Below are 26,418 nucleotides of genomic sequence, written 5' to 3'. Positions count from 1 at the left end.
CAAGGCCCAGTGAGGGGCAGGGACTGGCCTAGGTGCCCAGCAGGCATTCAGCAGGGACCAGGATGCCTGGCTCTTGACCCCAACCATGCCCCTCACCTGGCTGGGCACTCCAACTGAGGCCACCCTGCCCACCTCCAGTGCCCAAGAGGGGACAGACTGTGGACAGGTTGATTTCTGCCCCATGATTGCCAGCACCAAGCTGGTCTTCCCTGGTTCAGGCCCTGGCATGCAGTACTGCTTGGAAATACCTGCTGTGCAAGCGAGACCCTACTTGGCGCTGGCGCAGGGGGCAGGACCCTTGGAGCCTCACAGGGCTGCCCTCAAGGAAAGCTTGAGGTCACAGAGCTGGAAACCATGTGAATCAGTGAGGAGGGTGACACAGGCATGATTTATTAGGGTAGCAGGCTTGTGTGGAGGGTCATGGGCTTTGGGCCACACTGTCCAGGTTTGAATCCCAGTTCTATCAGGGACCAAATGTGGGGCCTTGGGAAAGTGCCTTAGCCTCTCTGTACTTCAGTTTGCTGGGTCCTGGAGTGCTGACCCCATAGGGTTGCCATGAGGATTAGTGAGATGTATGCACTTGGCATGGCCCAGAGTACAGTCAGCACTCACCCAATGGTGGCCATTGTTGCCCTCCACCATCATTGGCTCCAAGCCATGCACGTGCCTGTATATGCATGTGCGGTCCCAGAGAGCCACACTGCTTCCAAAGAGGAGCTGTTACCTCTACTCACTGGGGCAGAGCTTTCTGAAGGGCATCAGCTTTCCCTGCTGCTGCTGTTTTTTTAATTTTTATTTATTTATTTACTAGACAGGGCCTTGCTCTTGTCACCAAGGCTGGAGTGCAGTGGCAATCCTAGTTCACTCCATCCTTAAACTTCTGGGCTTAAACAGTCCTCCCACCTCAGCCTCCCAAGTAGCTGGGACTACAGGTATGCACCACCATGCCTGGCTAATTTTTTTGGTTTTTTGGTCTTTTGCAGAGACAGGATCTCACTATGTTGCCCAGGATGGTCCTGGCCTCAAGCAATCCTCCCACCTTGGGCTCCCAAAGTGCTGGGATTACAGGCATAAGTCATTGCATTTGGCCTCTGCTGCTACAGTTAATTCCCTCTGGATCTTTCCAGATGACTTCAGTCCTTCTGAAGCCCCTTCATTCCTGTCCTGGGCTGTCACCCAGCAATTCCTGGGGGTGGGGGCACTGAGGCCCATGAGCCTCCTTACTCTAAATGGTCCCTGTCTGCTGGGTGAAGTGGGGTCAGCCAAGAGCCCTGGGCGGTGGAGCAGGGCTTCCATCCTGGCTCTGCCTGTAGTTTGCGGCAGCCTCAGGCGGGGCATCTCTCCCCTCGGGGCCTCCACATTCTCGTGGTAAGGTAGGGGATGATCTAAAATAAGATTGTGATCTCCACTGCCTCTTTGATGGCACAGACTCCGTTATTCTATTTTTGTGTCTTCCGTTAATAGCATCGTTATCCTCAACAGTAACGAGCATTTATTGTACACCTGTTATATGGTGGAGACTGAACTTGGTGGTTTGTATCACGGTAGCTATCAGTTACTGCATGCTTGGATCCACCAGCCATGAGCGCGTGGCATGAGCGTCTTACTTAATCATTACAACTCCCTTCTGGGGAGGAATTATGATCATCCCTGCCATAAGGATGAGCAAAGCAGGTTCCACATGATGAGATGCCCTCATTCTGCCAATTTGGACGTAATCACCGAACCATGCCCAAATCCCACTGCTCTGTGAGGGAGGAATTTTCATCTCCCATTTACTGATTAAAGAAAAACCAGAACCCGCTGCCCAGAGAGGGGAAGTGACTCAGCCCACATCCCGCTGTTTGAGATGATGGCCTCTGAGGACATTCTGCCTTTACTCTCTATCTTCTTTGATGCCCGTGGTCTCAGCTGAGGCTTCAAAGAAATGTGCCTGGGCTTTGTGATTCCCAGTTCCTCCTCAGAATTCCTGTTCAGTTACTCTGGGCCTACAGTGAACTCCAGGTAACTAAGGGTCTAGCCTTTGGCCAGAGGTCTGACCTCCAGATAAACTTGAGCTCTAGGGAAGAAAGGCGCAGATCATGGAAGGCCACACACTCCACTGCTCCTTCCTCCCTGAAACCCAAGCAGGGGCTTCATCCCACCTGGGCCACCTGCTCTGTGCTGCACCCACGTTATCTTCTTTGTGGCCTGTGACAATTTGCCAGCTCGGGATGAAGATCTTCGTTTTGCAGATGAGGAAATTGAGGTCGAATGGTTTATCTAAGCAGGGAATCACTGAGTGGTGCCCCAAGCAGATAATATTATCAAGGACGCCTTTTAAAATTCCAGCAGACTGGAGAGGGTGGTTGGTTTTCCAGTTTTGGGTAAGGAATTTGGACTTCAGCCTGCAGGCCCTGCCTTCAGCCAGGCAGAGGAAAAGGTCACGTGAGAGATGCGTGGTTCAAAGGTCCACGTGAGAGATCACTGAACCACGTGAGAGATCACTGGTTCAAAGGTCCCTCACGGAGAAGCCTTGTCCTTCCAGCAGCCGCCACGGAAGGCCGACTTACTTGCTCTTTTCAGGCCTCTACTATCTATCACCTTTTACCCCCAAGAGCAAAGAAAAGAGGAAGCTGCTGTTTGCTTTCCGAAGGCCCAGGCAAAGTGAAAATAGGAGCACCGAAGAGAAAGATGGTGACTCATTCCCTGACGGAGGGACCAGGCCAGCTACAGCAGAGGGGCCTTGGGAAGACCTGGGCTTTTGTTCCTTTTGGGACCAAAATGAATCACTGATCTCATTAAGTCACACCGGCCAGTCCCCAACTTTCCCGGGTAGAACCACTGCAAGCATCAGATCTTAGGTGAGGCCCCATCTATGGGCATGAACAGGAGCAAAAAGGCTGAGCTTCTCCTCGCCCAAGAGGCCAGATAAGACCTTGTTCTCCTTGGAGAAAAGTGGTAGCTGGACCCAGAAGAGGGAGGTCAGGCACGATGTCTCAAACAAGGCCAGTCAGCAAGCTGGTGGCCCCCTACCTGGGCACGCTAGTGCTTTGGGACGCCTTGCAACATGCCCACTCATTTGCCCATGGATTCAGACAGGTAGTCAGCAAACATTGACAGGACATCTAGCTGCTGCCAAGTGTTCTACACGCCATCGCTTCTCCAGACCCTGCGTAAGAGGAAGAGGAGACTCATTTCACAGACAAGAAAACCAAGGTGACTGGGTGCAGTGGCTCACCCCTGTAATCCCAGCACTTTGGAAGGTCAAGGCGGGCTGATCATCTGAGGTTAGGAGTTCGAGACCAGCCTGGCCAACATGGTGAAACCCCGTCTCTACTAAAAATACGAAATTAGCAAAGTGTGGTGGCAGGCACCCGTAATGCCAGCTACTTGGAAGGCCGAGGCAGGAGAATCGCTTGAACCCAGGAAGTGGAGGTCGCAGTGAGCCGGGATTACACCACTGCACTCCAGCCTGGCAACAGAGTGAGACTCCGTCTCAAAAAAAAAAGAAAAAAGAAAACCAAGGGACTGGCCTGGCTCACACAGCCAGGAATCCATCCCAGGGTGGCTGACCCCGAACCTTTGTTCTTTTGATGCTTTCTCTACAGAGACCTACTCTTCATCGGCAGGCACTGAAGGCACATTTCACACATCATCATCTGCGTTGGTCTAGGAGAGCCTAGAAAGCCAGAGATTTTTCTCGACAAAGCAGCCTGGGTTATTTCAGAGGAGGAACCTGCTGCATGGAGAAGCAGAAACTTGGGCCCATCCTCCAAGGCCTCAGCATTCCAGAGGCCAGATGTGTGAGCCTGACGTCACCCACCAAGTCGTGGCCCCATTCCAGGCTGCGCTCCGATGGATTGCGACCCCTGTTCCTCCATGCTCTCTCCTCCTCCCTTTCCTCAGCGTGAAGGAGACTGACTGGTGCTGGCAGCCATTCCCCAGCATCTGGCGGAACATTCTGCCCCATAGTTGAGCTCTTCTCACTCCCCAGCTTCCCCTAGGGATGGCTAGTGACTCATATTTCCATTTTCAGTGTGGGGCCAGGAGCCCGATCTTTCCGTGGCCACCAGGACTGGCTATATAGCGTCGGAATCAAAGACATGAGCTGTGACATCGGATAGGTCCGAGTTCAAATCCTTCTCTATTGCTTGTTGGCTGTGTAATTTTAGGCAACTAACTCATCCTCTCTGAGCCTCTGTTTCCCCATTTGGAAATGCAGACCACAATGATCCACTCTGATGTCTTCCTTCTTGCAAAAGTCCCTTCCCTTTTGCCTGAAGCTCTGAAAAATGAACCGTTCCCTCTATCAGCTTTCTCTTTTAAATATTTACCTTTCATAAGCTAAGGAAAGAGAAAGCTGATATTAGATTTTTTTGAAATGGAACAGTAATATTTATATGCCATTTAATATGTGTAAAGGATCTATTATCAGGTGTTATTATTCACCCCATTTTATAGGTGAGGAAACTGAGGCCCAGAGAGGTAAAGTAGCTTGCCCGAACCAGTAAGTGGCACAGCTGAGATTCACAGCCAGGCTGTCTGGCTTCGGAGTCCGTGCTCTTAATCTCGATACAGAGAAATGCAAGCAAGACGAAATGGGGAAGGCCATGGCACAATGCTGGGCCCACAGTGAACTCCAAGTAAGTGTTTGCTGCTAGTACTATTACTGCTATTACTATTACTTCACCAGCGTTTCTGAGTCTCTCCTTGCACATGAGAAGAAGCAGGGCAGGGATCCCTGCCCTTCTGGCCAAATCCAGCAGTCAAAATGCTCTTGAGTTAAAGAGGGCCAGTTGCTCACCCCAAATGTGGGGGTCCCTTGTATGCCAATGGAATGTTCTTGTCATGTGGCCTGCCAAAAGGGGATGCTCTCCCTTGTCCTTAGGGTGGAAACAGGAGAGGAAGTGCTGGGTGAATATTGCCGCCCCACAGATGTCAGCAGATTGTCAGGTGACCCTCCAGCCCAGGCAGCTCTGCTCCAAGAGGCCAGGTTTCACCACTGGGCTCTCTGCTTCCCCGAGAGACCACTCCTGTCAAAAGGTGAAGCTTGCGATTTGGGCCCCCAAACCAAAAAGCCAATGAGATGCTGGGAACAGAAGCCCTCCCAGAGACAAAGCATCCCTTCGAGGTTCCAAGTGAAAGGCTGGGCACAGGAGTATCAGGAAAAGACAAAAAGAAAGCAGGGCTAACAATATGGATGACAAACAAGACAGAATTTGAGGAGAAAAGCATGAAATTGAGGGACAAGGGGACCTCTTTGTCTCCATGTGCCACCTCCAACTGGTCTCTTGAAGGGGTGGCCTGCCCCTCCACACCTGTGGGCGTTTCTCCTTAGGCGGAACGAGAGACTTGAGAAAAGAAATGAGACACAGAGACAAAGTATCAAGAAAGAAAAAGTGGGCCCAGGGGACCAGTGCTTAGCATACAGAGGACCCACACCGGCACCGATCTCTGAGTTCCCTTAGTATTTATTGATAATTATCTTTACCATCTTAAAGAAAAGGACGTGGCAGGATAATAAGATCATTATAGGGAGAAAGTCAGCAGTAAGACATATGGATAAAGTTATCTGTGACATGAATAAGTTTAAGGGCTGTGCCTTGATGTGCATATGCAAACATCTCCATAAACCTTTTTAGTGCATAAAGAGCAGCATTGCGCTAGAACCAGCAAGCTGCCTTCAGGCACTTGTTTAACAAAGCACACCCTGCACAGCCCAAAATCCTTTAAACCTTGAGTCACCATAGCACATGTCTCTTGCAAGGACAAGGTTGGGGGTAGGGTCACAGATTAACAGCATCTCAAATACAGAACAAAATGGAGTCTCTTATGTCTACTTCTTTCTATATAGACACAGTAACAGTCTGATCTCTCTTTCTTTTCTCCACAGTCTTTCATTTTTATTATCCTTCGTAGACCTGTTCCACCTCATCAAATTCTTCTGTGACCCCTTCATGGCCAAGGCCCGCCCTCTTCATGCCCCACAAGAGATAAGCCAGCCTCCAGGCCTCCCACTGCTGCTTGGTTTCCTTTCTCGGGGACTGCTGGGAGGTTGAGATCCTTTTTTTTTTTTGAGATGGAGTCTCGCTCTGTCACCCAGGCTGGAGTACAGTGGCACGATCTCGGCTCACTGCAAGCTCCGCCTCCCGAGTTCAAGCAATTCTCCTGCCTCAGCCTCCCGAGTAGCTGGAACCACAGGTGTGCAACACCATGCCCGGCTAATTTTTGTATTTTTAGTAGAGACGGGGTTTCACCATGTTAGCCAGGCTGGACTCGAACTCATGACCTTGTGATCTGCCCGCCTCAGCCTCCCAAAGTGCTGGGATTATAAGCGTGAGCCACCGTGCCCAGATGAGGTTGAGATCTTTACTGCTTGGTCTTCTTTGACCAGACAGGGCCATTGTCCCCTTTCTCCCCCTGTTTCCGAGGTTCCAACTCTGCCTTTTCTCAGGACACTAGGGAGCTTGCCTCCCCGAAGGAGTGAGAGCGAGGGTGGACACCCAAAGGCCCTCTGCCTAGCTCTTTGCTCACACAGCTGTCTCCAGCACTGGTCTTTGAGTGCAGGGCCTGGCCCACAGTAGATATCCATAAATGCGTGTTGCATAAACTCAAATGAACCCTTAGTCTATAAAATTTTGTTACTTTAACTTGAAAAAAGTGATGAGGAGGTCTTATCTGACAGTATTCATCCTAAGCGATAGAGATCATTCTAGAAAACTTCCTACCGAATGTTTTCAGCTAGAAAATAAGCTCACTGGAAGCCCCCAAGCCCATGCCTGTCCCTTACTTCCTTCATTCAACGAGCATTGATCAAGATTGCTACCAAGCTGTTGATGTTGTAAGAAATGCAAAACTGTGTAAGGCTTCAAGCTGCTACCACTATAGAAAGGACAGGAAGTCCTCCAGCCATGGGTCGATGCCTATGGAACATCAGCTATTTGCTCCCAGATATCGATTACATACAGTGCAACAGGAAACAGAACGCTTCGTGGAGCTCACACTCTCCAGTGGGGGGTGACAGACGTCAAAACCATAATCACCCCAAGCCCCAGTCTCCTCAAATTCTGTCTTGTCTGTCATCCATATTGCAAGCGCAATCACCCCACGCCCCAGTCACAGTGCCAGGCACCCCATGCAAACAGCCGCCTTTCAAGACACTCTCTTCAGAGTCAGGTTCCGCTGGCTGGCACCTCAGCTGCATCACTTACTTTGTGTGACCTTGAGCAAAAGGTATAAACTCCCTGAGGCTTAGTTTCACTTTCTGGAAAATGTAAATAATACTCACTTTCTTCTGGGGTCATGATAAAAACGAAAAGCAATGACCCAAATAGCTGGCATATCATTATTATTATTATGATCATCATTATGATAATGATCATGATAATATAATACCAGATGAATGGCACAGAAATGGGGGAGGGAGGGAAAACTTCCTGGAGAGAGGGTGGTATGAGGATAATTTTCGGGAGAAGGTGGGTGTTGGTGCTGAGCCCTAAAGGAGGGCTTGGATTTCTATACAAGGAAGTGGCAAAGAGTGAATCAGTTCAAAAGTAGAAAAATGAATGATTCAGAAGGTCATTAAAATAAAACAAATAAAGAATCTAAACCAAATGACTGGGTTCCTTAAAAATAGGACATTGCATTGCCGAACTAAGAAGCATTAGTCAGGCGGAGGAGGTCGTTACTGGGAAATTTCCCCCAGTTCAGCATTATTGAGAAGTTGTGGGTTCCTGAAGCTTTCAGTGGGAGTTGTGCAATCCAGAGGGGTTAAGGTAACACAAACCTTGGTCCAGCGAGTGAAAGGGAAGTGTTTAGGTTGGGTCAATATTAGAAAAAAGCTCCTTGAAAAGCAGAGTGGTCTCCAGGGAAAGTGGTTAAGCGTGTTGGAGGAGTCTGGGGCGGAGCCGTGACAGAGAACATCTGGAAGGCAAGGATGCAGCCCGGGGTCTGCATCTAACCCATTCATTCTCCCCGCAGTGTCTTGCAGTCTCGCCTTGCTTCTCTGCGTGCTCTCCTGCGACAGGCACACTCCACCTTCCCTGTCCAACTGGTGGAGCTTGGTAGATGGGGCTCAAACCCCAGCTCTGCCACTCACTTGCTGTGTGATGCTACGCAAGTCGCCTCACCTCTCTGTGCCTTCATTTTCCATCCGTAAGAAGGCAGATCATAATATCCACATCACAGGATTCTGGTGAGAAATAAACGAAACATGCCTGACACATATAGCTCAGAAAATGTTAGTTCCAGCACCTTCTCCCATTCTCCTCTTTGTCCTGGCCTCATCCTCTCCTTTACCTCTTCTGATGATTTATTGCTGGAAGTGACCATGGATTCTATAGGCAACTAATTGAACACCTCCAGTCTGGTGTCCTGCCAGAAAGTCATTGATTCATCTGTGTCATTCGACTTACATTTACAAATAACTATAACATGATGATGAGCATCGTTCTTAGAATTAAAACAAATATATGATACGCAGACAAATGGACGAGAGGCATACGAGAGATGGAGAGGAAGTGGCCAGGGACTGGGAAGGGAGAAGCCAACATCTGCAGTGCCCTTGTTGTGTGCTGGGCGTGGAGAAGGACCCCCAGGATCAGGAAGAGAATGGGGCCCCGCCTGGGCTTTGGAGGTGCCACAGCGCAGTGAGAGACAGATGCGCAAGCCCAAATGTTGGGGGACCCAGGACAGACTATGGTTTTACTGTCTTGGGTGAGCTGGGGAAGGCTTTTGAGAGGAGGTGATAGAGGAGCTGGGTGCCGAAGGGTGAGTATTTACCAGGAAGGGCATTTTAAACAAGAACGACCCAGGTGAAGGCCCAGTGGCATCAAAGAACAGAGTATTTGGGAAACAGTTGGGTGTCTGTTTAGAGTAAGTGAAATCAAGCCTTTTCATTTAGCATAGGACCAGACACCGAGAAAGTGCTCAGTTAAGTGATTGAGCATTGGTCTGACAGGTTGCTATTGTTAGATGGTCCATCAATTTGCCCCCAGCTCTAAGCCCATATTCCTGTGACAGCCTCATCATCTTCCAGGATGAGGGCAGCCTCAGGGTCAGAGGGAGGAAAGAAGTGAGCTCCAAACAGAGAGAGGCAGTGGAGTGGGACAGGCCAGCGCTTGTTTCCTGCTTCTCAGGGGCCTGCGCAACGTCTTTCCTGCCTGGGGCTGAATGTTCTGTTCCCTTCCCCAGACAGAACCTGAAGGTTGAGCCAGCCCACTGACCCGGGTTCAGCTAACGGGAAAGTGGGCCGCACTGGGCCCCAAGTCATCAGCTCACCCTGATGAGCCGGGCCCTGGAGATTCCGCCAGCCCCAGGCAGCATTTAGAGAAGTACCGAGTCATCAGCAGCATGCGGTCACTGCCTGCCAGGACTGCGCAGGGCGAGTGGGGAAATAAGCAGATTGCGGCACTGAGCGGTGGGAACCAAGCGCCGGGGTACTGGAGCGCTCTCCCTGGGTTTGTTACCAGAAGATGGTTATGTAATTGGCCCACTCATGCCTTCGACAAGCATATATTGAGTGCCGACCGGGTGCCAGGCACTGTTTCTAGGCTCTGGAAATATAGCTGGGACAGATACAGAGACCCTGCCTCAGGAAGGTGACATTCTGGTGGATCAATGCATGTGAACACTGTCCTCCTGCATTCAGTGTTTACTGTAAGCCAAGCTCTGTCCCAAGCACTGTGCTGGGGATATCTCATTTCACCCTCTCTGTCACTGTAGGAAGCAATCCTTATTATTATCCTGTTTTATGGAACACACTCTCCTGCCTTAAGAACCCACCAGCAAGAACCCCCTTCCCTACATCTTCCCGTGGTCCTTCTCATCCTTCAGGTCAAATTACTTCTCAAAAGGCAGTGAGGTGCCAGCACAGTGGCTCACACCTATAATCCCAGCACTTTGGGAGGTCGAGGTGAGTGGAACACTTGAGATCAGGAGTTCAAAACCAGCCTGGCCAACATGGTGAGACTCCCTCTCTACTAAAAATAAAATGTAAAAAATTTAGCCAGGCGTGGTGGCATACACCTGTAATCCCAGCTATTCGGAAGGCTGAGCCAGAGAATCACTTGAACCCGGGAGGCAGAGGTTGCAGTAAGCCAAGATCGTGCCACTGAGCTCCAGCCTGGGTGACAGAGCGAGACTCCATCTCAAAAAAAAAAAAAAAAAAAAAAGAGGCAGTGAGGTAAGGTGGGGCACAAATGATGACACCTCGCCTCACTCTCAGCTCTTGGTGATCTAATGGATCAGGAACGAGGGGCCTGGCATCTTCTGATAACAGTCAGGCCCCACCCACCCAAAGCACTCTCCTGAACTCACTGGAACTTAGAACTTTCAAATGCTATCAGAGCTTTGTAATCATGCCTTTTCCAACATTCCTTAATCATCATTACTCTGGGCTCAGGCATTTAATTGCTCATCAGTTTCTTCATACTTTCATAAATGGAGAATTTCTTCATTCTTTCAGGGCGAGTGCAGGCTTTGATCAAATTGTGCTATAGGTGAGTCCTCCCCACCCCACCGACTCTACCCCTGCCCCATAGCTAATATTCTGCCATATGCCTTCACTCACTCACATGAGCCCTGCTGTGCACCAGGAACTTGGGTCAGGAGCCCCAAGGGAAGCAGAGGAAGAAGCAGCCACCATGATCCGGGGCAGAGGGAATTGGTGAGCCCAGGGGTTGTGTCACCCTACAGGGCTAAGAAAAACATTGCCTGCCATCAGCTACATCTGAAAGGCTAATAGAAGTTATCCAGGTTCAGGGCTGTCTGGGCAGAGAGGAGTGAAAGGACATGTGGCCTTTGGGGAACCTGGACATAGCCAGGGGTGCACCACAACATGTAGGAGGTAAAGGGGCCCAGGCAGCCAAAGGGCCAGCAAAAGAGATGAGGGTGGCCAAAAGGGCAAACTCGTGAAAGGTCTTCAGAGTGGGATTAAGCATTTAACTTATTCATTCAAGAATGAATTCAAGTTGTTGAGCCATACTTCTGCCCTAGGAAACATTCTAGACCTTAGAGACTTGACTACGAAGAAGGCAAGGCCCCTGCCCTCAGGGGAGTCTACCTGGTAGTGGGAGAGTTGAAGCCAGATTGCCCCTGCTCACAAGAACAGGTTGTTTTAGATTTTCAGGAATTTGGAATGCCATGTGACGTCACATTGGTAGCCTGAAATTGGCCACAGTGGGTATGTTTGCACCACAGAAACTGGCAGACGCTATGAGACAGCCTCCCCACTACCCACAACCATCCTGCACCCAAAAGCTGATTGTTAAACATTTGCCAGGATACCACTAGGAGAGACAGACAATAAACAAGTAGGCAGATAGCAAATGTAGTAACAATAGATTGTACCTAAGGGAAAAACTCAGCAGGTCCTTATGGTACAGAGGGACTGATGGGATGGGGGTAACCAGGGAAGACTTCCAGGAAGGAAGTCACCTGAGGCTAATATCTAGATCATGAGGAGTAAGGAATCAGACTTTTATTTTGTTGTTTGTTTGTTTTGTGTTTTTGTGTAGACACAGGGTCTCATTTTGTTGCCCAGGCTAGTATCAAACTCCTGGGCTCAAGCAATCCTCCCACCCCAGCCTCCCAAAGTGTTGGGATTACAAGCATGAGCCACCATGTCCAGCTAGAACCAGGTTTTTGAAGAATTGGGACAGTGTTATAGACTGAATTGTTACCCCCTCGAAATTCATATGTGGAAGCCCTAACTCCCAGTACGTCAGCATGTGAATGTATTTGGAGATAAGGCCTTTAAAGAGGCAGTTAAGTTAGAACGAGTTGTTACAGTGGGCCCTAATCCAATGACTGGTGTCCTCACAAGAAGAGGAGATTAGGACAGACCCCAAGGATGCGTGAGCACAAAGAAAAGACTCTAAGAGGACACAGTGAGAAAATGGTTATCTGCAAGCCAAGGAGAGACCAAACCTACTGGCACCTTGATCTTGGACTTCCAGCCTCCAGAACTGTGAGGAATAAACTTTTGTTGTTTCACTATCACACACTATCCAGTGTATGGGATTTTGTTATGGCAACCTTAGAAAGCTAATAGAGACATATTCCAGGAAGATGGTACAGCAAGTGTCAGCAGCCTGGGGATATGGAAGGAGGCCAGTGCACCTGGAGCACTGTTGGGAGGAGGGGCCTTGATAAAGTACCTTTTCAAAAAAATTTTTTGTGGAGACAGGATCTTGCTAGGTTGCCCAGGCTTGACTCAAACTCCCAGGCTCAAGCAATCCTCCCACCTTAGCCTCCCAAGTAGCTGGGACTACAGCCACACACCACTGTGCCTGGCTAGAGTACCTGGTTTTCATTTAAGTGAGTTGGTGACCCATTTGGAGAGGTTTTATTTTTAAATTCATTTGTGACCTGTTAAGATGACTTTTTTGTGATCTTTCTAATATTTTCATTAAAAACTTTTCATTGGTATTAATATATAATTGTACATATCTATGGGGTACACGTGATATTTCAATGCATGCAGACAACATGTAATGATTAAATCAGGGTAACTGGCATATCCATCATCTCAAACGGTTATTATTTCTTTGTACTGGGAATTTTCAAAATCCTCTCTTCTAGCTGCTTCAAAATAAATAATAAATTGCTGTTAATTATAGTCACCCTGCTGTGCCATAGAACATCAGAACTTATTTATTCTATCTAACCATTTGTACCCATTAACCTGCCCCTCCTTACCCGCTTCTCTTCCCAGCCTCTGGTAACCACTATTCTACTCTCCACCTCTATGGAATCTGCTTTATTAGCTCCCGCTTTTGAGTAAGAACACAGAATTTATCCTTCTGCGCCTGGCTTATTTCACTTAGCAGGATGTCCTTCATTTGGAGAGTTTTAAGCAGCGAGTAACAGTATAGAGCTTAACAATAGTCATTTCTTCTTCTATCATATTACATGGGGGATCCAATGAGATGGTGAGCATTCCAACTGTTAACTGCTCTCAATATGATGAAATGTGAGAGAAATCGGGAGAATGGTAATAAGGGGGAACAATCCAACTTAGAACAAGAAGAGTCAGAGGTAGATGGTTTAATGATGGGAAGTTCTTCTTCCTCTGTAACAAGCCAAGAGGCAACACGCCTGCAGAAATCAGCTTCTAGATTCAATTCACTTCAACAAGTATCTAGTGAGCCACTCCTGAGGTGCCAGGTTTGTTCTAGGTTCTGGGGATAACCGAGACTGACAAACAGCAGACGGTCCGGGTGCAGTGGCTCACACCTGTAATCCCAGCACTTTGGGGGGCTGAGGCAGGAAGATTGCTTGAGCCCAGGAGTTCAAAACCAGCCTGGGCAATGTAACGAGACCCTGTCTCTAAACAAAATACAAAAATTAGGCAAGTGTGGTGGCATGCACCTATAGTCCCAGCTACTCAGGAGACTGAGGTAGGAGGATCACTTGAGCCTTGGAGGTTCAAGGATGCAAAGAGCTATGATTACAAATTAACCAGGTGTGGTGGCATGCACCTGTAGTCCCAGTTACTCAGGAGGTAGATCGCTTGAGCCTTGGAGGTTCAAGGATGCAAAGAGCTATGATTATGACACTGCACTCCAGCCTGGTTGACAGAGTGAAACCCTGACTAAAAAAAAAAACAACAAAAAAAACTCCTAAAAAACAAAGAACAAAACCAGCAGACAAAAATCTGTCTTGTGGAGCTGGCATTCTGGGGTGAGGGTAGGGGAGCTGGGAGACAGCAAACACGTAAGATATAGGCTATGTCAGGTGAGTGTGGTGGGAAAATAAAGCAGGGGAGCATGGGGGAGGGCGCTTGGGTGGAGAGGGGTTGCCATTTTCAACATGACAGCCAGGGAAGACGTCAATGAGAACATAACACTGGAGTGAAGACCCCAAGATGATGCAGATGCTGCAGGGCCTGTGAGCACCTGTGATATGGGGACCGCTGGAGGGTTGTGAGCAGGAGAGAGACACAATCACTCTGAGTGTTTACCAAGAATAAACTCTCACAGGAAGACAAGGAGACCGGGTGGGAGGTTACTTCAAGAATCCGACAAATGCCTTTTGAAAAGATTGAATGGTTGACTGCAGGCCTGTCCAGCCCAGAAGCCACATGTGGACATAGAATCTCTTCAACCTTCAAGAATATGTTTCCAGCCGGGCGCGGTGGCTCACGCCTGTAATCCCAGCACTTTGGGAGGCCGAGGCGGGCGGATCACAAGGTCAGGAGATCGAGACCACGGTGAAACCCCGTCTCTACTAAAAATACAAAAAATTAGCCGGGCGCGGTTGTGGGCGCCTGTAGTCCCAGCTACTCGGGAGGCTGAGGCAGGAGAATGGCGTGAACCCGGGAGGCGGAGCTTGCAGTGAGCCGAGATCGCGCCACTGCACTCCAGCCTGGGCGACAGAGCGAGACCACATGCAGCCAACTTTGGAAGGGATGTCATAGATCATCACGGGCTGATGTAGCTGTCCAAGAGATAGCACTGAATTTAAAAATCAGGTTGCAGAACAGCTTAATCCACTTTGTGCATGAAAAGTGAGTAGGTGATAGATAATAATAGAAGATAGATAGATAGATAGATAGATAGATAGATAGATAGATAGATAGATAGATGATAGACAGATAATCAGTAGATGGTAGGGAGGAAGGGAGGGAGAGGGAGTGAGAAAGGAAGAAGGAAGGAGGGGAGGGAGGGAGGAAGGGAGGGAGAGAGGAAGGAAGGAAGAAAGAAAGGAAGGAAGGGGAAGGGAACAGAAGGAAGGAAGGAAGAAAGGAAGGAAGGAAGATAGGGAGAAGGAGAAAGGAACAGAAGAAAGGAAGGAAGGGAAGAAGGAAGGGAAGGGCAGGCAGGCAGGCAGGCAGGCAGGCAGGCAGGAAGGAAGGAAGGAAGGAAGGAAGGAAGGAAGGAAGGAAGGAAGGAAGGAAGGAAGGGAGGGAGGAAGGCTCAATACCCACTTGGTACTAGCTCCTTCAGCTGCTCTTCTACTGAACTGAGGTCAATCCCACCAGACTCCATCTCCTTCTAAACCACAAATTCAACCCTATAGCATTGCCAAACGTGTGGATTTTAAAAAGTATTTTCTTTATTATGAAATATACATATAATAAGTATATATGTTCAGGTCCACCATATTGCCAGAACCCTATGTCTCGGTCACATAGATTTTACTGCTGGTTTCCTCTAGAGATGGAGGAGTGCGTTACACCACACAAGGCCCATCAGGGCTTCTGAAAACTCCACTTAAATGCCCCTTCTCTTTTCCCCAAGCTCCTCTCTCCACTGCATCCCTGGCGCCCCACCCTGAGCTGTCTGTCAAACGCCCCTCCCAGCTCCACCGCACTCTGGACGGCTTGCTTCTCCTTGCTCTTCCTAACAGTTCCAAAGCTAAGAGACTGAGAAATGGGCAAAACAAACAGTGGGCTGAGGGCCAAACTGGATTGCTGTGGTCCTTCAGGACGTCCCTGGGAGCCTGCTCAGACTCACAAAAACCTCTTTACAGGGGTTACTTGTGGGGAAGGCTCAGGGGCTTTAGCTTACCATTTGCCACACTTTTGAACAATTTCTTCCTTGGAGGTATGTTGGTTTTAGAGAGACAGTAATCATACCCCCACCCAGGCCTGTCACTCTCAGTTTAGGACACAGGCAAACAGAACAAAAGGAGGTCCTCAAGCCCTGCCTACTCCTTCCCTTCCCGCCCCGATCCAGCCTCTGGGAAGCTGTGTAGACAGCCCAGCCTGAACTTGCCTTGCCCACACCCTCACCCCCAAAGCTGCCCTTTGGTCATCCCTCAGCCCAAGGTCTACTCTTGTTTGGTCAGATGTGGAAAGAGGCCTAGGTAGGACCTGGAAATAGATTCGGGGATATTTGAGCAGGGAATTATGTCCTGGGTGCCCAGAGCATGGGGTGTGGAAGGGCAGAACAGGGGGAGGTTAATACTGTGTCCACCCGATGGTAAGATTACCAGCATCTTTCTCCTTTCGCCTCTTCTGTATTCTGTATTTTCTATCCAGCAGAACCCTGATGATCTTTGTGTGGTCTCCAAATTGTGCGGCCACATTTGGAGGAATCAAGCTGACTACACAGTGAAGCACAGTGAAGGGGAGGCCTGAGGAACCACGAAGGCCTGTAACGCATTCTGGATTTTGTCACATCTTAGCCGGGTGCCCTGAGCAAGTCCCCTTGGCTGTCTTGAGCCTCAATCTCCTTCTCTGTAAAGCAGGAATAATAATAACCACTGTGAATAATGGCACAGAGATGTTTAAGATGTAGTTACTACTATTTTTTAAATGTCAGTTGATGCCAGGAATATTCTGCCAGCCCTCCAAGGGTGGTTTCAGCAGGCTTATTTCCTGGTCATAATCACTTCCTCCATCCCCGGCTTATGTCATGCTCAGCCCTGACCTCACCACCGGCCCGCCCTGCCCCTCCCATTGGCTGCGTCACCACTGCCTGCCCCCACGTTTAGCCCAGCCCCCAGCCCAGATCTCAGCCTTAGGTGAACAGTGTCAGCCCGCACACTTTCTGTTTTACCTCCGGCTGCTCTTTTAACCTTTACCCTTTCCCTGCCCCCTTTCAGACCCTCTTACTCACCTCTGCAGATGACGTGTAAAAGAGTTCAAATCAATGTGTTACCTTTCCCGGGGTTATTTCCTTTTTAAACTGAGGTTTCATCCCCTGGTGAGAAAGCCAAAGTACCACTGCAAAGAAAGTCAGCCTGGAAGCAAGAGACTTGGATTTAAATCTTGCATCTGTACTTTCTAGTTGTGGGGTCTCTGATGACTTACTTTAGCTCTCTGAACCTCAGGGTCCTCATCTATAAAATGGAAGAATGTCCAATGCTTTGGGAGGCTGAGGTGGGAGGATTGCTTGAGCCCAGGAGTCCAGGACCAGCCTGGGCAATGTAGCAAGATCCCATCTCTACGAAAAAACCCCCACAAATTAGCTGGGTATGTTGGTTCCCACCCATAGTCCCAGCTACTTGGGAGGCTTGGGCGGCAGGATTGCTTGAGCCCCAGGAGTTTGATGTTACAGTGAGCTATGTGATCACACCAGCCTGGGCAATGTAGCAAGATCCCATCTCTAAAAAAAAAAAAACCACACACACACAAATTAGCTGGGTATGTTAGTTCCCATCTACAGTCCCAGCTGCTTGGGAGGCTGGGGCGGCAGGATTGCTTGAGCCCAGGAGTCGGATGTTACAGTGAGCTATGTGATCACACCAGCCTGGGCAATGTAGCAAGATCCCATCTCTAAACGCACACACACACACACACACACATTAGCTGGGTATGTTAGTTCCCATCTACAGTCCCAGCTGCTTGGGAGGCTGGGGCGGCAGGATTGCTTGAGCCCAGGAGTCCAATGTTACAGTGAGCTATGTGATCACACCACTGCACTCCAGCCTGAATGACAGAGCAAAACCCTGTCTCTTAAACAAACAAACAAAAAAAGAGCAAGAGAGAGAGAATGATCGATTTCTACTCAACAATTTTGTATATCGAACCACCAACATGTGTAAGACACAGAATAGGTGTTTGGTAAGTGATAGGTATGTAACCACCCAATGGGTTCATCTTGCCTGCTGCCCAGGGGAATGGAACAGAGACAGAATTTACACACGCAGAGCCTGCTGAACAGGAAACCGGAGTTTTATTATTGCGCACATCAGCCTCCCAGAAAATCTGGAGGCTAGGGTTTTTTAAAGACAGTTTAGGAGGCTGGGGTGTGGGTGCTGCTGACTGGATGGGGATGCAATCATAGCGGTGAGGAAAATGGTCCTCGTGTGCTGAGTCCACTTCCGGGTGGAGGCCTCAGGACTGGGTGAGTGGAGAGTCAGGGGTCCAGGTAGGGCCATCCAGTTGTCAGAAATGCAAAACTCTGAAAACACATCTTAAAAGGCCAATCTTAGCTTCTACAATAGTGATGTTATTTACGGGAGTAATTGGGGGGAAGTTGCAAATCTTGTGACCTCTGGAATAATGGCTGGTAATCATTTAATGATGTCTACACCTTAGCAGAATTCAGGCCCCTCTCATTCTCCTAAACTGGTGGCCTTTCATTAGTTTTACAAAAGTGGTTTAGTTTTTGGGAAGGGCTACCAAGGTCATTTAAACCAAGCTTGATCAACCCACAGCCCTCAGGCCACACGTGGCCCAGGACCGCTTTCAATACTGCTCAATACAAATTCGTAAACTTTCTTACAACATTGTGAGGGTTTTTTTTTTTTTTTAAGTTCATCGGCTATTATTAGTGTTAATGTATTTTATATGTAGCCCAAGACAATTCTTCTTCTTCCAATGTGGCCCAGGGAAGCCAAAAGATTGGACACCTTTGATTTAAACTATAAACTAAATTTCTCCCAAAGTTAACTTGGGCCATACCCGGGAATGATCAAGAGCAGTTTGGAAATTAAAGGCAAGACGGAGTTGGTTAGGTCAGATCTCTTTTACTGTCATAATTTTCTCACCGTTATAATTTTTGCAAAGGTGGATTCAGGTGGAGGCCAGATTATACAGGGCCTAAACAAGCAGATTAATGAGTTTAGACTTCATCTTGAGGGCACTAGGGAGCCATGGAAGGCTCTAATCAGAGGGTGGCACCATTAGGTGGTATAGTTGAGATATAGAAAGGTTTGCTCAGGTGGCAAGATAGGGAGAGGTAGGAGGCAGGGAGACCAGGGAACAGCCATGAGACCTGAACTCGGGCAGTGGCTGGGGAAGAAGAAACAGATTCAAGGCCCAGCCTGGAGGTGGCATCCTCAAGGGAGGAGGTGTCCTCACACTCCACTCTGCTAGCAACTGGAGGGTCTGTAAGCCCTCAGGCCAACACTGACCACCTGTATTTAGCTCTGGCAAATGAGCGGAAGGAGGAATAGTGTGTGAGAGGGAGAGAAGGTGCAAAAGAAAACAGAAACCCTGATTTTTCTGTCCCAATTTTTTGAACACTGATTTCAGCTAGAACAATCAATATATAGCAAAATAGAAGAAAAGGAAAAGTTTTTGTTGAGAAATGGTAATATATTGCTCACTTTCATTGAGCTCTTGCTGCGTGCCAGGCACCATACTAGGCGTTTGATCTATTATCTCATTTAACCATCACAGTTACCTCACGAGGGAGGTATCCCTGTTCTTTCCTTGTTAAAGATGAGAAACACAAGCATAGAGGGGTTAAAGATGTGGTCTAAGAGCAAGGATTGCAATTCAAGGTTGTCTGGCCCAAAACCCTAAATTCTTTTTTTATTTGATTTTTGTTTGGTTTTGTTTTCTTTTCTTTTTTGAGATGGGGTATCACTGTGTTGTCCAGGCTGGAGTGCAGTAGTGATATAATGGCTCACTGCAGCCTCAACCTCCCAAGCTCAAGCAATCCTCCTGCCTCAGCCTCCTGAATAGCCGGGACCACAGGTGTGTGCCACCACACCCAGCCAAGTTTTGATTTTTCGGTAGAGATGGGATCTTCCTGTGTTGCCCAGGCTGATCTCAAACTCCTGGGCTGAAGCAATCCTCCCACTCAGACTCCCGAGGTGCTGGGATTACAGGCATAAGCCATTGAGCCCAGCCCCCAAACCTCAATTTGTTAGGGGAAAACTAAACACCTAGTGAGACTACAACAAAATGAGAGCCAGAAATGTGGGTGTCCAGTAATCGCAGGTTAGTCACCATAAGGAAAAGAAAAGCACATTACAGGCAGTGTGACTATAAGCATATTTTTAGGAAACCTATACATGGATACAACATAATATTTACAAAAGCAACCACAAATATAAAGTCTCCAAGGTAAGTCATTATGGTGTTATGATCCGTATTGATTTTCATCCACAGTTCCTGGTTCGTAATCCCACAGCCCTAGTTACATTGTTTTATTACGATGTTGGGTGAGTTGGGTCTCAGGAAACAGCAACTCTCCTGCCCCCATTTCACTTACTTCAAGGAAGAACTCTAGTCTTCCCCCATCTTTTTGTCTGTGGGTTGTAAGACCCTCCCCAGAAAGGGTCCTACCCAATATCCTGGAGGAAGGAATGCTGACTGACATCACAAAGCTTCCATAAAAACCCAAGAGGACGAGGTTTGGAGAACTTTCAAGTAGCTGAACATATGGAGGTTCCCAGAGGGTAGCATACCCAGGGAGGGCATGGAAACCCCACATCCCTTCCCCTATACCTCACCCTACACGTCTCTTCTTCTTGGGTTGGGGGGGGATGGCCAGTCTTGGGAACTGACCCCTCACCCTGTGGTATCTGACACTATCTCCAGGCAGATAGTGTTGAAATTGAATTGGAGGACACCCAGCTATTGTCCATTGCTTAGTGTATGGGGAAAATACCACATATTTATTTGGTCACGGAAGTCTTCTGCTGTGTTGATGATTGTTGTGATGGTGTGAAAGCAGAAGAAAAACATGGTTTGACAAAGTTTTTCCCTGCACAGTTGTCAAGACCTCTTTAAGAAAATTGTAAATTGTATTAAGTGGCATTAAAGAAAACCTAAATATATGGAGATGCATACCATGTTCATGGACAGAAAGGCAATTATCTTCAAATTGTCCTAATGCTATTTCTTTTTTTTCGTCTTCTTCTTTTCTTTCTTTCTTTCTTTTCTTTTTTTTTTGAGAGGGAGTCTCACTCTGTTACCCAGGCTGGAGTGCAGTGGTGTGATCTCGGCTTACTGCAACCTCCACCTCCCGGGTTCAAGAGATTCTTCTGCCTCAGTCTCCCAAGTAGCTGGGACTACACATGTGTCCCACCATGCCTGGCTAAGTTTTGTATTTTTACTACAGACGGGGTTTTGCCATATTGGCTAGGCTGGTCTCAAACTCCTGACCTCATGATCTGCCTGCCTCAGCTTCCCAAAGTGCTGGGATTACAGATGTGAGCCACCGCACCCAGCATCCTAATGCCATTTCAACCAAAAGCCCCAAGCTGTTTTTAATATAATTTGACAAGCTGAAACTTCAATTTATATGAAGGAGCAAAGGATCAAGAAAGACTAAGACTTGCCCAAAGCAGAATTCTGGGCAGGTAATTGACCTCCAAATATTGAGATGTACTGTAAATAACCACAATTAAGACAGTATGAAAATGACATAGAGATTGACAAACAAATGATGGAACAGGATGAAGGACCTCAAAATGGATCCATACATGGATCCAGAATACCTGATTTCTGGTGGAGGATGCCCTGAAGACTAATGGGCGAAGAACAATTTATTTCATAAATAAAGCTGGGACAATTGGCTATCCAAATTGGAAAAACAATACCCCTTAACACATAAAAACTCAATTCTAGGCCGGGCGCGGTGGCTCAAACCTGTAATCCCAGCACTTTGGGAGGCCGAGACGGGCGGATCATGAGGTCAGGAGATCGAGCCCATCCTGGCTAATACGGTGAAACCCCGTCTCTACTAAAAAATACAAAAAACTAGCCGGGCGAAGTGGCGGGTGCCTGTAGTCCCAGCTACTCGGGAGGCTGAGGCAGGAGAATGGTGTGAACCCGAGAGGAGGAGCTTGCAGTGAGCTGAGATCCGGCCACTGCACTCCAGCCTGGGTGACAGAGCAAGACTCCGTCTCAAAAAAAAAAAAAAAAAAAAAAAAAAACTCAATTCTAGGTGGATCAAAGTCCTAAATGTGAAAATAAATCCCTACAACTCTTAGAAGAAAATGTAGAATATTTTTATGATCTCAGGGTAGAGACAGATTTTTTAAGCAAAATACAGAAAATGCAACCACAAAGAAAAAGACTGACATTTTCTTGAAACAGTAAGCTTGTGATTAAAAAAAAAACTGGCACATTTGATAAAATAATTTCTGTTCATTAAAAGACATCATAGGTCAAGCACAGTGGCTCATACCTGTAATCCCAGCACTTTGGGAGGCCTAGGTGGGAGGATTGCTTGTGGCCAAGAGTTCAAGACCAATCTAGGCAACATAGCAAGACCCTGTCTCTACAAAAAATACAAATTAGCTGTGTGTGGTGGCATGCACCCGTAGTCCCAGTTACTCAGGAGTCTGAGATGGGAGGATCTCTCGAGCCTGAGAAGTTGAGGCTGCGATGAGCCATGATTACATTACTGCTCTCCAGCCTGGGTGACACAGCCAGACTATCTCTTTAAAAAATTTGTTTTTGGCTGGGCACGGTAGCTCACGCCTGTAATCGTGAAACGGGAATTTCACCGTGTTCGCCAGGATGGTCTCGATCTCCTGACCTAGTGATCCGCCCGTCTCGGCCTCCCAAAGTGCTGGGATTACAGGCTTGAGCCACCGCGCCCGGCCAAGTCTGACAATCTTAAATGTTAGGATGTGGAGCAACTGTGATGACCAACTACTCTTGATAACACTGTGCGTTGGTGCTGCCACTTTAGAAATAGAACACTCACATCTTATGACCCAGCAATTCCAATTCTAATTACATAACTAGAAAAACTCTTGTACGTGTGCATCAGGGTATATATACAAGAATGGTCATAGCTGTTGTTTATTTAAAAATTCTGGAAACAGCTGGGCGTGGTGGCTCACACCTGTAATCCCAGCACTTTGGGAGGCTGAGGCGGGCAGATCACTTGAGGTCAGGAGTTTGAGAAAAGCCTGGCCAACATGGTGAAATCCCGTTTCTACTAAAAATACAAAAATTAGCTGGGCATGGTGGTGCACGCCTGTAATCCCAGCTACTTGGGAGCCTGAGGCAGGAGAATCACTTAAACCTGGGAGGCGAAAGTTGCAGTGAGCCAAGATTGTGCCACTGCACTCCAGCCTGGGTGACAGAGTGAGACTTCGTCTCAAAAAAATAAATAAAATTCTGGGACCATTTTACACACATTAGGATGGCTATGATTAAAAAATATATATTTTTTTAATAAAAATACTGGAAAATGACAGGTGTTGGTGAGCATGCGGGGAAATTAGAACGCTTGTGCACTACTGGTGGGAATGTAGCATGTGCAGAGACTGTGGAAAACACACGGTGAATCCTCAAGTTAAACATAGAATTACCATATGATCCAGCAATTCCACTTCTGAGAATACACCCAAAATAACTGAAAGCAGGGGTCTGGTGTGGTGGCTCACGCCTGTAGTCCCAGAACTTTGGGAGGCCGAGTGTCTCAAGTGTTCATGTGAAGAGACCACCAAACAGGCTTTGTGTGAGCAATAAAGCTTTTTAATCACCTGGGTGCAGGCGGCTGGGTCCAAAAAGAGAGTCAGCAAAGGGTGGTGGGATTATCATTAGTTTTTACAGGTTTTGGGATAGGCGGTGGAGTTAGGAGAAACGTTTTGCAGGCAGGGAGTGGATCTCACAAAGTACATTCTCAAGGGTGGGGAGAATTACAAAGAACCTTCTTAAGGGTGTGGAAGATTACAAAGAACCTTCTTAAGGGTGGGGGAGATTACAAAGAACCTTCTTAAGGGTGGGGGAGAAACAAATCACAATGGTGGAATGTCATCAGTTAAGGCTGTTTTCACTTCTTTTGTGGATCTTCAGTTACTTCGGGCCATCTGGATGTACACGTGCAGGTCACAAGGGGATATGATGGCTTAGCTTGGGCTCAGAGGCCTGACACTGAGGCAGGTGGCTCACTTGAGGCCAGTAGTTCGAGACCAGCCTGGCCTGAACATGGTGAAACCCTATCTCTACTAAAAATACAAAAATTAGCCGGGTGTGGTGGTATGCACCTATAATCCCAGCTACTTGGGAGACTGAGGCAAGAGAATCGCTTGAACCTGAGAGGTGGAGGTTGCAGTGAGCCGAGACTGCGTCACTGCACTCCAGCCTGAGTGACGGAGCAAGACTGTTAAAAAAAAAAAAAAAGAAGAAGAATTGAAAGCAGGGACTCAAACAGATATTTTATGCTGATGTTCATAGCAGCATTCTTCACAATAGCTAAAAAAGGTGGAAGCAACCCAAATGTCCATCAATGGATAAATAAATAAATAAACAAAATATGGTATATACATACAATAGAATATCTTTCAGCCTCAAAAGGGAAGGAAATTCTGACATATGCAACAACATGAATGAACCTTGCAGACATTATGCTAAGTGAAATAAGCTAGACTCACAAAAAGATAAATACTGTATCATTCCACTTATATGAGGTTCCTAAAGTCGTCAAATTCATAGAGACAGAAAGTAGAATGCTGCTTGCCAAAGGTTGCAGGGAGAGAGGAATGGAGAGTTATTGCTTAATGGGTGCAGAGTTTTAGTTTGGGAAGATGAAAAATTCTGGAGACGGATGGTGGTAATGGTTGCACAACAGTGTGAATATACTTAATACCACTGAACTATACACTTAAAAATGGCTAAAATGAGGCTGGGGCTGGTCGCTCACAATTGTAATCCTGGCACTTTGGAAGTCTGAGGCAGGCGGATCACTCGAGGTCCGGAGTTTAAGACCAGCCTGGCCAACATGAAGAAATCCCATCTCTACTAAAAATACAAAAATTAGCCGGGCGTGGTGGCAGGCGCCTGTAGTCCCAGCTACTCGGAAGGCTGAGGCAGGAGAATCGATTGAACCCAGGAGGCAGAGGTTGCAGTGAGCTGAGGTTGCACCTCTGCATTCCAGTCTGGGAGACAAGAGAGAAACTCCGTCTCCAAAAAAAAAAAAAAAAAAGAAAGAAAGAAAAGAAAAGAAATGCTAAAATGGTAAATGTTTATATACAGAGAGAGAGTATAGACATATATACACGTGTATACAACACATACACATGTATATGCTGTATGTACATGTGTATATCACAATAGAAAAATACTAATAATCATTTAACTTAATAAAATGTTTTAAAGATTAAAAAAAAAATTCCTGGAAACTACCCACGTGTGTATCAGCAGGAGCAGAGGTAGAGTGCAGTGTGTTCATACAGTGTATTCTTGTACAGCAATGACAATGAATGATCTAAACCTACACCGTCAACATGGGCAAATCGCACAAACATAATACATGAAAAGGGCAAATTGCAAAAGAATGCAATCCAATTATATATAAAGGTCAAAAACATTACATCATTTTGGGACTCTATCTATCTATCTATCTATCTATCTATCTATCTATCTATCTATCTATCTAATCTATCTATCTATCTACAGTAAAACTATATAAAGAAAAGCAAAGGGGCCAGGTATGGTGGCTCACATCTGTAATCCCAGCACTTTGGGAGGCCGAGGTGGGAGGATTGCTTGAGTTCAGGAGTGTGAGACCAGCCTGGGAAACATGGTGAAACTCTGTCTCTATAATAAATAAAAAATTAGCCAGGCATGGTGGCTCGTGCCTGTAGTCCCAGCTACTCAGGAGGCTGAGGAAGGAGGATTGCTTGAGCTCAGGAGTTCGAGGCTGCAGTGGGCCATGATCATGCCACTGCACTCCAGCAAAGGCAGCGGAGCAAGACCTTGTCTTTCTTTTTTTTTTTTTTTTTTTTTTTTGAGACGGAGTCTCGCTCTGTCACCCAGGCTGGAGTGCAGTGGCCGGATCTCAGCTCACTGCAAGCTCCGCCTCCCGGGTTTCCGCCATTCTCCGGCCTCAGCCTCCCGAGTAGCTGGGACTCCAGGCGCCCGCCACCTCGCCCGGCTAGTTTTTTGTATTTCTTAATAGAGACGGGGTTTCACCGTGTTAGCCAGGATGGTCTCGATCTCCTGACCTCGTGATCCGCCCGTCTCGGCCTCCCAAAGTGCTGGGATTACAGGCTTGAGCCACGGCGCCCGGCCGACCTTGTCTTAAAAAAAAAAAAAAAAAAAAAAATGATTCGCACAAATTCAAGATGGTGACTACTCAGGGTGGGTAGGAAGAGGCGCATGATCAGAGTGGGGCGTGAGAGGGTTTCTTGGATATTGATGATGGTCTATTATTTCTTAAGCTGGGTGATGGATACACGGGTATTCATTCTATATTTATTCTTTAATTTATACATACATGTTACATACACTTTTTGGTATCTGAATGATAACACATAATTATTTTTAAATGCTATATATAGAAAAAAGCCTGGAAGAATTCTAAATATAATGGTGTCTCAGTGGTGGGACTTTCTTTTTAGTTTATACTTTTTGTGTTTTTAAAATAGTCTTTTGTACTTTTATAATGAAAAAAAGTTGCCGGGCGCGGTGGCTCAAGCCTGTAATCCCAGCACTTTGGGAGGCCGAGGCGGGCGGATCACAAGGTCAGGAGATCGAGACCACAGTGAAACCCCGTCTCTACTAAAAATACAAAAAATTAGCCGGGCGCGGTGGCGGGCACCTGTAGTCCCAGCTACTCGGGAGGCTGAGGCAGGAGAATGGCGTGAACCCGGGAGGCGGAGCTTGCAGTGAGCCGAGATCGCACCACTGCACTCCAGCCTGGGCAACAGCGTGAGACTCCGTCTCAAAAAAAAAAAAAAAAAAAAAAAAAAAAAGCATTAAATTACAATAAGAAAAAAAGAAACAAAGAGAGTATTCCCCTCAAATTTGTTCAGAGAAAAGGGAAGTGAGAGAAGATGGGTGAAAGC

The 26,418-nt window shown here is 47.4% G+C and overlaps 2 protein-coding genes across 29 annotated transcripts in view; both read left to right on the top strand.

The window, feature by feature from the left end:
* The window catches only part of ATP6V0E1 (ATPase H+ transporting V0 subunit e1), a 380,972-nt gene that overhangs the window by 134,010 nt on the left and 220,544 nt on the right, over positions 1-26,418 (top strand). The window lies entirely within an intron of this gene.
* Positions 1-26,418, top strand: part of RPL26L1 (ribosomal protein L26 like 1) — a 287,969-nt gene that overhangs the window by 104,734 nt on the left and 156,817 nt on the right. Inside the window, exon 1 of one of the 28 annotated variants that reach the window (XM_050793366.1) lies at positions 1,255-1,258. The exons of 25 other annotated variants lie outside the window; for them this stretch is intronic. The gene's annotated coding sequence lies outside the window, so the exon portion shown is untranslated. Of the gene's footprint in view, positions 1-1,254; positions 1,259-13,754; positions 13,759-15,879; positions 15,884-26,418 lie in introns of those variants that run through there. 2 more of the 28 variants (XM_050793358.1, XM_050793337.1) reach the window with 2 other exon arrangements.

The sequence above is a fragment of the Macaca thibetana genome, chromosome 6 (assembly GCF_024542745.1).
Source record: "Macaca thibetana thibetana isolate TM-01 chromosome 6, ASM2454274v1, whole genome shotgun sequence".
NCBI lineage: Eukaryota > Metazoa > Chordata > Mammalia > Primates > Cercopithecidae > Macaca > Macaca thibetana.
The sequence above is the reverse complement of the archived record's forward strand: the minus strand, read 5'-3'. Positions and strand labels throughout refer to the sequence as shown.